Source organism: Heterodontus francisci, chromosome 47 (genome assembly GCF_036365525.1).
Source record: "Heterodontus francisci isolate sHetFra1 chromosome 47, sHetFra1.hap1, whole genome shotgun sequence".
Taxonomy (NCBI): Eukaryota; Metazoa; Chordata; class Chondrichthyes; order Heterodontiformes; family Heterodontidae; genus Heterodontus; species Heterodontus francisci.
This window is the reverse complement of record NC_090417.1, coordinates 13,905,880-13,921,073: the sequence shown is the minus strand read 5'-3', so window position 1 is coordinate 13,921,073 and position 15,194 is coordinate 13,905,880.

Genomic DNA, 15,194 nt, shown 5'->3' with positions numbered 1-15,194 from the left:
TCATGTGATTCTACCTCTGAAGTGGGACTTGAAGCCACAGGCTCCTAACACTGATGCTACCCATTGTGTTATGGCTGAGTTGGAGATGTGGAATTTAAGCTTCAGAAGTTTGCCTTTCTGCAATGCAATCATGTAATCCTCCAGAAGGCTGGGTGGTGAAGGATAGAACTGGAGCCAATCTTTACACTCTAAAAGCATTTACTTACATGCACCTCCTAACCCAACAAGCACAGTTTTTGTCTGTGTCTGTTGATGGGGCCACAAATGAATGCCCAGTTAATGCCCACCACTTGCATATATTTAAGCACATTTAATATAAAATTAACAATCGGAGTTGATACATCATGACTGTGTGTTGGCTGCATTAACGGCTGAATACCAGGTCGTGGCTCCAAGAAACTTTTGGTCCAAGTGTTCAAGGTTTCTTCATCACCTCTCAGAGATCCATCAGCAGTCTTTGATAGGACAGCTTGCCTTGCATTAAACACCTTGATATTCAGGAGAACAGAGTCCAAAGCCAGCAGCTTGATAGCAAACAACCTTGAGATGCGGGTCAGCTTTGATAATCAATCGATCACATTCCACAACCTTTATTCGTCTTGCTGCACCCAGGTCCTTCAATGAGCAGGGCTGCTGTGCCAACCTTGCGAGACTTTATCTTAATTGCTTTGTTTTTCAATTTCTCTTTCACCAAGTGTATTTTTCCTTCCACATCTGTTCTCTTTCTTTGGATTTCTTATCTGAAAGCTCACGTGGACTTTGTACTGATTCGAACAATCATTTGGAATATATGACATGCTGGTACAGTCCAAGTCTCCTTTCACTGCAATGTCAGCTTTCCAAAGTTCTCCTCATTGTCCAACCCATTCCTTTGTGCTCCCGCCATCTCCATTACACCCCATTAAATTACACGTGTTGCTACCTATCTTTGCAAGCGTTTCAATTGGACCATGAACTGTGTCTTATCTTATCTCACTTTCCATTAATACAATGCTGTACATGAGGTTGGAAACCAACACGGACCCATTCTGCACTCCTCAATGCCAGATGCATGTGGGAGCAATTCCAGCAAAGGGTTAATCCCAGAGGGTCAAGTGCTGGAGAAAATATTCCCACAACAATCTCACTCTCAGCTCTTGTGTTCTCCACTTTCTGCATACAATTGAAACTAGTTCAGTACTCAGCATGAGTTGACAAATTCAGGGAAGGCTGCGACTCAAGTCAACAGTCTGGAAAGGTAAAGAAAGCTGGAAGCTAATCAGCAGGGACGAAGTTCATTTGTTGCTCTTGAATGAGATTTTAAGCAGCTTATTCCCATGTGGGCTTCACTCAGTGGGTAACACTCCTAATTCAAATGGTTGAGAGTCTTGGAATTGAACACATAACTGAGGCTGATACTCCAGTCCACTGCCACACTGTCAAAGCTTCCAACTTTCGGTTGAGATGTTGAACTAAGACTCATAAAAAAAAATCATTCTTGCGATGGCATTGTTGGCATGTATTGTTGGCCCATGCCTTGAGAAGGTGGTGGTGAGCTGCCTTCTTGAACCACTGCAGCCCATGTGGGGTTGGTATACCCACAGTGCTGTTCGGAAGGGAGTTCCAGCATTTTGACCCAGCGACAGTAAAGGAACGGCGATATAGTTCCAAGTCAGGATGGTGTGTGACTTGGAGGGGAACTTGCAGGTGGTGATGTTCCATGCACCTGCTGCCCTTGTCCTTCCAGGTGGTAGAGGTCCAACAGTGCAGCTCTCCCTCAGTACTGACCATCCAACAGTGCAGCTCTCCCTCAGTACTGACCCTCCGACAGTGCAGCACTCCCTCAGTACTGACCATCCAACAGTGCAGCTCTCCCTCAGTACTGACCCTCCGACAGTGCAGCACTCCCTCAGTACTGACCATCCAACAGTGCAGCTCTCCCTCAGTACTGACCCTCTGACAGTGCAGCACTTCCTCAGTACTGACCATCCGACAGTGCAGCTCTCCCTCAGTACTGACCATCCAACAGTGCAGTTCTCCCTCAGTACTGACCCTCCGACAGTGCAGCACTCCCTCTGTACTGACCATCCGACAGTGCAGCACTCCCTCAGTACTGACCCACCGACAGTTCAGCACTTCCTCAGTACTGACCCTCTGACAGTGCAGCACTTCCTCAGTACTGACCATCCGACAGTGCAGCTCTCCCTCAGTACTGACCCTCTGACAGTGCAGCACTTCCTCAGTACTGACCATCCGACAGTGCAGCTCTCCCTCAGTACTGACCCTCTGACAGTGCAGCACTTCCTCAGTACTGACCATCCGACAGTGCAGCACTCCCTCAGTACTGACCATCCGAAAGTACAGCACTCCCTCAGTACTGACCCTCTGACAGTGCAGCACTTCCTCAGTACTGACCATCCGACAGTGCAGCTCTCCCTCAGTACTGACCCTCTGACAGTGCAGCACTTCCTCAGTACTGACCATCCGACAGTGCAGCACTCCCTCAGTACTGACCATCCGACAGTACAGCACTCCCTCAGTACTGACCCTCTGACAGTGCAGCACTCTCCCAGGACTGACCATCCGACAGTGCAGCTCTCCCTCAGTACTGACCCGACAGTTCAGATCTTCCTCAGTACTGACCATCCGACAGTGCAGCTCTCCCTCAGTACTGACCATCCAACAGTACAGCTCTCCCTCAGTACTGACCCTCTGACAGTGCAGCACTTCCTCAGTACTGACCATCCAACAGTGCAGCTCTCCCTCAGTACTGACCCTCTGACAGTGCAGCACTCCCTCAGTACTGACCATCCGACAGTGCAGCACTCCCTCAGTACTGACCCTCTGACAGTGCAGCACTCCCTCAGTACTGACCATCCGACAGTGCAGCTCTCCCTCAGTACTGACCATCCAACAGTGCAGCTCTCCCTCAGTACTGACCATCCGACAGTGCAGCACTCCCTCTGTACTGACCATCCAACAGTGCAGCTCTCCCTCAGTACTGACCCTCCGACAGTGCAGCACTCCCTCTGTACTGACCATCCGACAGTGCAGCACTCTCCCAGGACTGACCATCCGACAGTGCAGCTCTCCCTCAGTACTGACCCACCGACAGTTCAGATCTTCCTCAGTACTGACCATCCAACAGTACAGCTCTCCCTCAGTACTGACCCTCTGACAGTGCAGCACTTCCTCAGTACTGACCATCCAACAGTGCAGCTCTCCCTCAGTACTGACTCTCTGACAGTGCAGCACTCCCTCAGTACTGACCATCCGACAGTGCAGCACTCCCTCAGTACTGACCCTCTGACAGTGCAGCACTCCCTCAGTACTGACCATCCGACAGTGCAGCTCTCCCTCAGTACTGACCATCCAACAGTGCAGCTCTCCCTCAGTACTGACCATCCGACAGTGCAGCACTCCCTCTGTACTGACCATCCAACAGTGCAGCTCTCCCTCAGTACTGACCCTCCGACAGTGCAGCACTCCCTCTGTACTGACCATCCGACAGTGCAGCACTCCCTCAGTACTGACCCACCGACAGTTCAGCACTTCCTCAGTACTGACCCTCTGACAGTGCAGCACTTCCTCAGTACTGACCATCCGACAGTGCAGCTCTCCCTCAGTACTGACCATCCGACAGTGCAGCTCTCCCTCAGTACTGACCATCCAACAGTACAGCACTCCCTCTGTACTGACCCTCCGACAGTGCAGCTCTCCCTCAGTACTGACCATCCAACAGTACAGCACTCCCTCTGTACTGACCCTCCGACAGTGCAGCTCTCCCTCAGTACTGACCATCCGACAGTGCAGCTCTCCCTCAGTACTGACCATCCAACAGTACAGCACTCCCTCTGTACTGACCCTCCGACAGTGCAGCTCTCCCTCAGTACTGACCATCCGACAGTGCAGCTCTCCCTCAGTACTGACCCACCGACAGTTCAGCACTTCCTCAGTACTGACCCTCTGACAGTGCAGCACTTCCTCAGTACTGACCATCCGACAGTGCAGCTCTCCCTCAGTACTGACCATCCGACAGTGCAGCTCTCCCTCAGTACTGACCATCCAACAGTACAGCTCTCCCTCAGTACTGACCCTCTGACAGTGCAGCACTTCCTCAGTACTGACCATCCAACAGTGCAGCTCTCCCTCAGTACTGACCCTCTGACAGTGCAGCACTCCCTCAGTACTGACCATCCGACAGTGCAGCACTCCCTCAGTACTGACCCACCGACAGTTAGCTCTTCCTCAGTACTGACCATCCGACAGTGCAGCTCTCCCTCAGTACTGACCATCCGACAGTGCAGCACTCCCTCAGTACTGACCCTCTGACAGTGCAGCACTTCCTCAGTACTGACCATCCAACAGTAAAGCACTCCCTCAGTACTGACCCTCCGACTGGGCAGCACTCCCTCAGTACTGACCCTCCGACAGTGCAGCATTCCCTCATTGCTGACCCTCCAACAGGGCATCTCTTCCTCCGTACTGACCCTCCGACAGTGCAGCACTCCCTCAGCACTGAAGGGCTTGCTTGGATCCAGTGTTTCGATCCTGAAGTGGGTCTCAAAGCCATAACCAATACCCACTGGGCATCAGCCTGACGTCCTGACAAACAACATTGCTTCCTCAACCACCAGCACACAACAAACAACATGTGCATTCATATAGCAGCTTGAGGACACTGCCAAGGTCCTTCACAGGAATAGTTGACAAAAATTGACACCGACTTGTGGAGGTATGAGGACCGTGATGAAAAACTTGGGCAAAATGATGGGTTTTTCGCAATCTCTTAAGGAGGAGACACGGATACAGAGACAGAGAGTTTTTGGGAAGGAATTCCATGGCTTCGGAATCAAAGAACAAAAAGACGGTAAAAATGAAGAAAGGATAAGTGGCTATTTGTTTTATTATTGATTGTGCTATCCCATCGCAACAAAATCGAACAAAAGCTGACTGTCTTTGGCAGTCACTGACTTTTAGTGAAGATGCATAGTGTCAATAAAAGTCTTGTGTTTTTAACAAGCTGCCTTTGGCAGGACACAATATCATCTGAGAATAAGATGGAATTGTTACTTGTGGGATTTGCTGACTTAAACAGAGAACAGAAGTAGGATCTGTGAGATAATTTGTTGAAGACCATGGTGTTCCCTGAGTAGCAGGGTGATGGAGTTAATAACAGACTGCAGCAAACACTGTTCCAGTGATTAGAGGGACTTTAACTGCTAAAAACACTTGAAAGATTCAGACTCTGCAAATGTCAGCTGAATCACTGAGGGGATTGAGTTTCCAGGGCTGATGAATGAAATTCAGATTTTCAGGCAAAACTGTTTGCACGTTCCTTTGATGGTCTAGTTGGGAAAGCAAGATTTGGATGGAGCCATCCAGAAAGGAGGGTGTTGGGTCCAGTCTTATCTCGAGTCTGACAACTCTCAACACAAAAGGGCGGCTGTGTGTGTGTTGGCTACTTGGCCGATTGTAAGAAACGAAAAGGAAGGTGACAGGCACCACGGCAGCAATGGGTTAAATCCTTCACGAGAGGAGGAAAGGAAAGCGTTCTCCGCGAGGGCTGAAAACATCTGAACCAACAGAAGAAGATTATCTGCTCCATCCAGCCTCTCCCATACAACCTTGTGATTGCTGTGTCTGACAATATCTGTGCTCTCTACCCCACCCAAACCATGTCACCTGTTGAATAAACCAGATCATCTGGGACAGGAAAACCTGGGAATTTCCTCTCTCACCCAAACAGTAACCCTGGTCTTCCCAATTCTGCTCAATTGGAACACCAGCTATTCCTGACATTGTCCTCCAAATCTCTCTCAGCCTACAGCCAACCAGCACGGGTAAGGGGAGAAAGACAGAAAGCCCTGCTGGGGCGACACAAAACGAGGAGTTTGGAAGTTCAGACTCAGGGACAGTGGGCTGAGGGTTGAATTTCGGCAGAGTATTAACATGAGCGATGTCACATCAGTCTTCTGTTTCACACACTGCCCCCTCTTCCTTTCCGATGACTTCATGCTTATTGCAGAACAGGTTCACAAGGCTGAATGGCCTGCTCCTCTTCCTTTAATCAGATCACACTCATTGTATCCTCCCACATTCCAGCAAGGGCTTCAACACATTAAGGAGTTAAGAAAGGAGGGAGGGTGCATTGGAGACTTTCTTTGGGAATCAAGAGGCACAATGTCCTAGAACTGAAGATGCTGGAAAATAAAAGAGGCAAGATAAAAGAGAACAAAGTTGAAGGCTCCTTCTTCCTGTCCTCGCAAAGGCGATAAAGAACTGACTTCAATAAGCTGACAAAATAAACCACAGTCAGAGCATCGAGCCCGAACTTCTGGCCTTGTCTCGCTCTCTAACTGTAACCATGGTAGCAAAGCATATCCCGTCTGAAGGCTAAATCAAGAGGAGAGATGAGTGGAGCTAACGGGAGGAAATATCAGGTCAATACTCAGCCCTGCCGAAAAGGTTTAGCTGGAACCTATTTCAGAGCCTAATCTGACCAATGTCCATCTTCTTCCTGCCCCAGAACCACAAGACATCAACTTTGCACCCTTCAAACATCTTCCTTCAGGAACCCTCGCCTCACCTTCCTTCTCATCTGACTGTTATCAGTCAATGTGCCTGACTTTAACATTCCCTCACTCTGCATAACCCTTCCAACAACAGAATATTCTGCAGTAGCACAAATTTTCTTTGTGCTGCCTTTTCTTTACACGCCTGGATCATTCAGTGACCAACCATTCTTTCAACCTTTCCTGTTTATTACCACAGGCTAAAGTAGTGCCTTTCCACTCCCTGTTTTACCTGTAACCATACAGAGATGATAATGATCATCCCTGTTCAGATAAAGACTGATCAATGCAAGTTAAGGTGAAGCTAGCTGGCGTGGGTAAAGGATATGTTGATAATGGCTGGCTGAGGAAGATGGAGTAGGAGAGGGAGAAGGGAGCAGAACTACCACCATAGACCTGTTGGACAAATTGCTTTTTTCCTGTGTTGTAAATACGATGCAATTACTGTTATCTTGAAACTTCTTGGTAATCTCTGTTCTTCACCTTACCAAGCATATTCCTTACGGACACTACATATTCCAAAGGTACGTAGATCCCTGTGCTGTTGAGAAATGGCTGTTGTTACAAGAATGCTTCTATTTATTTTGTAACATATGTTTCTCAGGACTTAGAGTTGAACTCTGGATATTGATTCATCTGGAAGCTTGAAGAGAAGCTGAACTTTGTGGGTTTTTTTAAAAGGTTCCTGGACTTGGCCCTTATCGGAAAACACCTGTTTTCAGATAAAATACCAGCAGGGAGCTTGGTGTTTTGACTTGGAGAAGATGTTTACGGAGAAGTGACAGGTCAAGATTTATAGGGGTCAGGAAGCTTGATTCCTGTGGCATTGTTTTGGTTTTGCTTCGGACAGTGGGTTGGAGCGTAAACTGCTTGGAAAACAGGTTTTTGCCTGCCAAGGAAACCCAGCTCATCTCTTTGTCTTTGAAAGAAACCCTGCATATTCAGTGTGTCAGTCTCCTCTTTCCTCCTGTATTTCAAGAAACCCTCCGTCGTGAATATGTGGGAACTGAAATGTTGCTGCACTTCTGCTGTATGACCTGTCTGAAGCCTCTGTAGCTGCATTTCTTGGAGCGCCTACCCAAACTGATCTTCAACATCACCTGGAAAGAACTGTTCGAGGAAGATCCCAGTGACAGCCGTCTGTACACATTTGGAACGCCAAAACAAAACAGAGGACATCTTTCCAAATCTTCTCAAGAACAAGCAAGGATTCAGCCTTAGTGGGTTTTCTGTCTGTTTTTTTTGCAACAGAGTTCTAAACAAAAATCCCTTTTATTTTTCCAGTTAATCGGTTTATGTGTGTATAAGATAGTGTGTGCGCATGTGTTAGTAAGGGGCTAAGGGAACTTTAATATTTCAATGTGTGTGTTTATGCTTTACTTTATTACTGGTTCTGACTTGTTTTATAATAAACTGATAATTTTGTTGTTTGATAAAGAAGCCTGGTTGGTGTGCTTTATTCTGGGATAAAAATAGAGTATTATTGACTGTATCGGTAAGTGGGAAAAAATTGAAATATATGTAGTGACCCGTGGAGAAGTGGGACTCGAATAAACAGTGCACTCCTCCCACCTCAGTCGTAACACCCTCTCTCTCTCTGAATCTCCCCAAGTTCGAGACTTGCTTTCTCACAGAATTCCTCCAATTTAGCATTAATCTCGATCACTGCCTTTCTTCCTGAGATCCTCGGACAATCTGTGAAAGGTCCTTGCTGCCTGCCATTTCCCGATGATCCATTTCTTTTCCAAGGTGAGTTTCACCCTGATCTGAAGAATAGTTTTTATATTTCTGCACTGAAGTTCGAGTATTGAAGTTACTGGTCTGGTGCACAACCTGAGTCGCTGAATTCGAGATCTGAGCAGCACAAGAGATTGTCATTGAGTAAAGGGAAGTTACCTCCCAGGAGGAACAAACCAGAATGAAAACGATCCTGGGAAAGCCCACTGGAGCTCTCGACATCCTGAGGGGAAGACTTCCTGTGTGCTCGAAGGCTGGTGAAAGAACTTGCATTTATATAGCACCTTTCACAACTGAAGCACACTTCCAAAGTGCTTCACAGTCAATGGAGTACATTTAAGGTGTCGTCGCTGTTGTCATGGAGGAAATGTGTGCACAGTAAGATCCCACAAAGAGCACTGTGATAATGACCAGATCATGTTTTTTTTCTTGTGTGTGATGGTGTTGGGTGAGGGATAAATATTGCCCAAGGCTCCAGAGAAAACTCCCCTGCTCTTTTTTTGGAAGACAGGCTGCGGGATCTTTTCCACCCACCTGCGAGGGCAGACAGGACATCTCATCGGAAAAACAGTGTCTCAGACACCGGAGCAGTCCACTCGACCGTCAATGTAGATTGTGTGATGAATTTTCCTGAGCGGGGCTTCGACCCATAACCTTCTGATTGACAGGCAAGAGTACGACTAACTGAGCCATGTCTGATAAAGATAGCACCACATCCGCTTGGGTCGAGGTGTGCTTCAGCTCCAGTGTCAATCACAGGTACAGTGTTGGACTTGGCACATGATCAAGTCGGTGAATACCTAGGGTTAAGAATTAAGCCACTGTGCAATGCAGAAAAGTTGTTCCAGCTATGAGACTGTCACTTGGCCACTCCATGTCAAAATCTGCACTGTCATAGTTTCTTCTGTGTAATTATTTCAGTTAAAAATAAAGTTGACTTGAATTTTAGCCTGAAAGTAATTGTCTTTGATAGCCAAGTATTTATCAAGCAGGAGAATGGTGGGAAAGCCACATACTCTCTGATGGGTGAAACTCCAAGGCACATGCAGCACCCTATCACATTCACAGCCAGTAAAATGAGTGCAGCATCTGCTACCCAGACAAGTCTGCCTGCCCATGGAAACCACCTGTGTGCTGTGAGTGCAAAATTGAAGTGTTGCTCACAAAATGATGGGAAAGGAGACTCTGTACAGGTGTATCCAAAGCAAGCACACCCAACATTGGCAGAGTAGTCAAAATATCAGGAGCTGCAGGGCATCATTTGGTGAGATTAAGACCTGATCTTCTACCTCAGACACAATATTTGCATGTCATTACACTGGAATCTCAACTCTCTCATGATTTAGCTTTACAACTGAAAAATAATTAACTCCTCCAAGTTCCGGCACACTGACAATCGGCCCTTTGTCCCCAAAGTTTTATTTTGCCCTCAACTGTACACACTGGGAACTGAATACTAAGGCTGTAATATATATCTCCGCACTGCTCCAATTCTGGCCTCTTGCGTATCCCTGATTTTCATTGCTCTGCCACTGGCAGCCATGTCTTCAGCTGCCTGGGCTCTGAGCTCTGCAATTCCACCCTTGAAACCTCTCCACCTCTCTCTCCTCCAATAAGGCACCCCTCAAAATCTCCCTCTTCCGCCAAGCTTCTCGCCTGCTGGCCTCATATCTTCTTATCTGGTTCAGTGTCAAATATTGTTTGCGAACACTCCTGTGAAGCATCTCATGTTACCGTTCTGCGATATCAAGGCAATTTGTTGGTGCTGCGACCATTTAAAAATGGGTTTCAGCCGCCTCTGTGAACTCCTCAAATTTCCATTGAATTTCTGATGAAATCGACTGAACAGAAATCACGCAGCGAAAGTCTGCTCTCCCCATTCATTCAAAGGCACCCTCGATTCAATATTTATTGCCTTCTCTTCTTCTCAATGGAACAAATTAATAATTAATCAATTCACATCACAAAATGTTCCTTTGCCACAGAGCATGAACAGATTTGGCAACACTACCAAGTTCCAGTGGCACAGACAACAATCCAGTTTCAAAGGGACACAACTGGTATCTGGATCTGCATTTGGTACAAGATAGAAAGTACATGATTGCATTTAAGGGGAAAGCTGGAGAAAGGAACAGAACATTCCATGATAGTTTAATGAAGCAGGTTTCTGTGCGGAGAATACAAAGTGATTTGATGCAAAAAAAACAATTTGAATTTATATCGTGCATTTCTCCGAGGAGAGATTTCTTCACCCAGAGGGTGGTGAGCCTGTGGAATTCGCTACCACAGAAAGCAGTTGAGGCCAAAACATTGTATGTTTTCAAGAAGGAGTTCGATATAGCTCTTGGGTCTAAAGGGATCAAAGGGTATGGGGGAGAAAGCGTGAACAGGTTACTGAGTTGGACGATCAGCCATGATCATAATGAATGGCGGAGCAGGCTCGAAGGGCCGAATGGCCTACTCCTGCTCCTATTTTCTATGTTTCTGTGTTTCTAACATAGTAAAACATCTAAAGGCACATCTCAGGAGTATCATCAACAGACATTGGACACCAAAAACACATCATATTGGAACGGGTGACCAAAAGCTGGGTCAATCAAGTAGCTCTTAAATAGCATTTTAAAGGAGGAAAATGAGGTCAAGAGGTAGACAGGTTTAGAGGGGAATTCCAGAGCTTAGGGTCTCGACAACTGATAGCACGGCCGCCAATGGTGGAGCGATTAAAATCGAAAATGCTCAAGAGGCCAGTGCAGATATCTCGGAGGCTTGGACTGCTTGAGGAGGCTATAAACGTGGGAAGGGGTGAGGTCATGGAGGACGTTAAATACAAGGATGCAAATTTTGAACATTGAAGCCTTGCTGGACTGGGTCAGCCTGACCTGGTGGTGACGGGTTAAGGGGATTCGGTGTGATCCTTTTTCTTCATTCTGTCTCCTCTAAACACCACTGGAGATTGACTCAGTGTATCACAGCACCAGAAGGAGGTTGGTAGTTCCCTGGAGGGGAAACAGAGATGGCCAAATAAGGGATCACCCATGGCTCAGTCAAACTCGTAGTGCTTGATGATGCTCTGAGGATTGCTCATGTAAAACGAGGTTTTAATAATCAAATAAAAGCAAAATGCTGCAGATGCTGGAAATCTGAAATAATAGCAAAAAGAGCTGGAAATCCTCAGCAGGTCTGGCAGCATCTGTGGAGAGAGAAGCAGAGTTAACGTTTCAGGTCAGTGACCCTTCATCAGTTCAGAACTGAAACATTAACTCTGTTTCTCTCTCTCCACAGATGTTGCCAGACCTGCTGAATATTTCCAGCATTTTTTGTTGATAATCAAAAACTATTTTAAGCATGTTTGTAAAGCAAAAATGCAAGCAGTGATACAGACTTTCCCTGACCCCTGGCAGAGATTTTCTGCCCAGATATCAAACCTCACAACTCGAACCCACTTGACAGATTGCCAGTTAGATTCCACCTTACTGCATGAATCAAATAGCTGTCTGCAATTAAAAATAGCGAGGAGAGGATAGAAGGAAGAGATCAGAATTTCCTTGGCTCAAATGAATATGGGAAATAGTCTTTTGGCAGAACAAAAAATGGATCAGCTCCCAGCCGGAAGGGGCCAATCCTTCTGGCCAATATTCCAGAGGAGCCTTTTCTTCAATTCCCTTCAAGTCATATGAAAGGGATTCCCACAACATGAAATTAGCATCTGCACTGCTGCCATTCGGATCCCACCAGATAGCCAGTGAGCATTCCCTCTCTTCCCATAGCCCCATACACTCCACAACATGGAGACTGGATAGATATTCCAGGGAAAGCCATGTCAAAATGACAAGAAGTTGACTGCAGTCCCCATGTCGTAAACTCTCACTAGTACTTGCTCTCCATGTCAACTCCGTGAGCTGTTAATCCTGTTGAAGTTGCCATGGCGATAATCAATAGACAGCAGTTTCTGGAACACTATTCACACCCAGGGGACGAGAAACTGCGTCATGCTCATTGCTGAATCTTCCATAGTATTCAGACATCCAATCCAGTGCAAGACTGTGGCAAACAGTACAACACAGACGAGTATATCCTTCACCCAGTCTTATTTTACTCTCTCAGTAATAGCGTCATTGTTATCATCTATTTAGTGATGTGTGCGTCTACCACTTAAAAGGTCAGGCAATAACATTTCCACTTTACTCATCAATTCGTCTTTCATCTCCATGTTCAGCTCTGCAGATGATTTGTTCATTGACCTCATTTCTGCTTGTGGGATCTTGCTGTGTGCAAATTGGCTACCAGCGTTCTTCCGTTGCAGTAAATCCGAGAACATCATTGGCAAGGTATGGGTGGGCTTTGAGGTCACAGCATTGCCCAGTCTTACTAAGAAGCAAAAGGCCACAGGGATATCTCCCCTGGCTAGAAACATGATGCACAGTAGCACCGCAGTCTCACAGCTCCAGCGACCCGGGTTCAATTCTGGGTACTGCCTGTGTGGAGTTTGCAAGTTCTCCCTGTGTCTGCGTGGGTTTTCTCCGGGTGCTCCGGTTTCCTCCCACAAGCCAAAAGACTTGCAGGTTGTTAGGTAAATTGGCCATTATAAATTGCCACTGGGAGAGGTAGGTGGTAGGGAAATGTAGGGACAGGTCGGGATGTGGTAGGAATATGGGATTAGTGTAGGATTAGTATAAAAGGGTGGTTGATGGTCGGCACAGACTCGGTGGGCCGAAGGGCCTGTTTCAGTGCTGTACTCTAAACATGTATGAGGGAGAGGAGTGGGGGGGGGGGCAGCGGGGTTGAAGGAAAGTAATATTGTTGAGTCAAGAGACAGATTGTTTCCAGAAACCATGTTTCAATTGACGAAGCCTCTACCATTGCCATTTTATTACTGAGTGTGACATTAGATCCACAGGCAGCCCTGGGTGCTCATTCCACAGCCTCGGACTGGAAACATACTCAGTGCTACTTGCTCCTTCCCAACACCACATGACTGTGTGGTGAGGTATGCCATTGCATTTGATAAAATACATCTGGAGTCAGAAGACAAGACTCCAGACCAGACGTGTGGCAGCGTAATATCACCCTCCTGGATTTCTTGGTTCTTGTACACAACCACACTTGCAAACCCAGCTTGTTAAAAACCTCCCAATGCTCATTCCTGTCGATTAGCCCAGACTAAACTAGTCACCTTTCCAATCTGCAAGAAGGAGCAGAATGTCTTCACAACTTCCCATTCTTCTATTTGATAAAGTCTGAGCCACTTTCACTGTGTCAGCTGTGTATAGTTTGGCAGGGAGCATTTATGCCTTTGAGTCAGCAGATTGTGGGTTCAAATTCCAATCCAGAGTCTTGACAACAAACTGAAGCAGTGAGCCAAGTTGTTCAGCGACTGCTTCTGTCAGACTGGCTGAGGTCACACCAGGCTTGATTTCCAATGCGTGACACTTGCTAATCTTTATTGGCTGGTCTCAAGAAGTCTACCATTTGACCCAGTGCTTCCGGGTTAAAGGAGGAAAATTGGCTGGAGTTCTTATCATTCTGCTCAAGCATATTTCTGGATATCTCAACTGAGGGAATGGCTCAGGCATGTCTCCATTGAGAGGCTCACCCTTCAGACTCACACCTGAATTGTGGACACTTGGGTGGAGTAACAAAGAGTTTCTATCACCTGTGAACTGCATCCAGGCCTTTGTTTCCTCAAAACTTCAGATTATCAATGCTCTGCTGCTTCGCCTTCCTTCCTACTAAACCACATAAACTTGAGCTCACCCCAAACTCTGCTGCTCATTTCTGAAATCACACCAAGTCCCATCACCCATCATCCCTGGGCTTGCGGATCTACTTGGAGACCTCCATCAGTTTGAAATTTGTCACCCTTGCTTTCAAGTCCCTCCATGGCCCTGCTGCCTCCTATCTCTGTAACCGCCTCCATTCCTACAACCTTCTGAAGTCTCTGCCCTCCTTTAATTCTGGCCTCTTGAGCATCCCCGATTTTCATCGCTCCACCATTGGTGGCTGTGTATTCAGTTGCCTGGGCCCTCAGCTCGGGAATTCCCTCCCGAAACCTCTCCGCCTCTCTTTCCTCCTTTAAGATGCTCCTCAAAATCTACCTCTTGGACCAAGCTTTTGGCCATTTGTCTCTAATATTTCCTTTTGTGTTTCAGTGGCAAATTTACTTTGATAATTGCTCCTGTGAATTCTCTCAGGACGTTTTACCACATTAGAAGGAGTTAGATCATGTAAGGATATCCCCATCTTTGACACAATCTGTTTTCTCATCATTCCTGAGTCAAGACTTGGTTTGACATGTTGGGCTGTTTTCTTTCACAGGAAGTTGACTAGCCAGTACAGTCGTCATGGACAGATTCATTCTGCTTATTTCTGTGCAGCCAAATTTGAAGAACACACAACCAAAATGACGTCACTTCTTGCCCGACTTAAACCAATTTGTTTGCAACCTGAATTACTGGGTGAAACTTTTGTGGGGCCCTTATGCCTCAGCAACCTCTCTGTAACAAAAGCTTGACTGCCGGTAAAGATGGCTCCATGTCTAATCGGCTGCTTCACAAACAAACAAAGGTCAAAGGGCTTTCCAACGCCAACGTGAAAAACAGCCATTCTCCAATTGCCCAGACAAGGTAACAAGTCGATTATTTAGCAGATGAAGCCACCTTTCTACAGGCCTTTCTTAAAAAGGGAAATCTTGTCGACAAATGGTCAAAAATTCCAACTTTGAAAGATGTTAATCCAATTCCTTTTGAGTCACTTTTGCACCAAGGGGTTCCCTGCAGACGAGCTCCCATTGGCCATGCCACTCATGTGTGCATGCAAAACGGCTCCCATTCCCAGCCACTGTCTGTGCACGTGTTGCTACCATCCTAACATCAACAAGAATATCAATCAAAGGGTACAATTCGA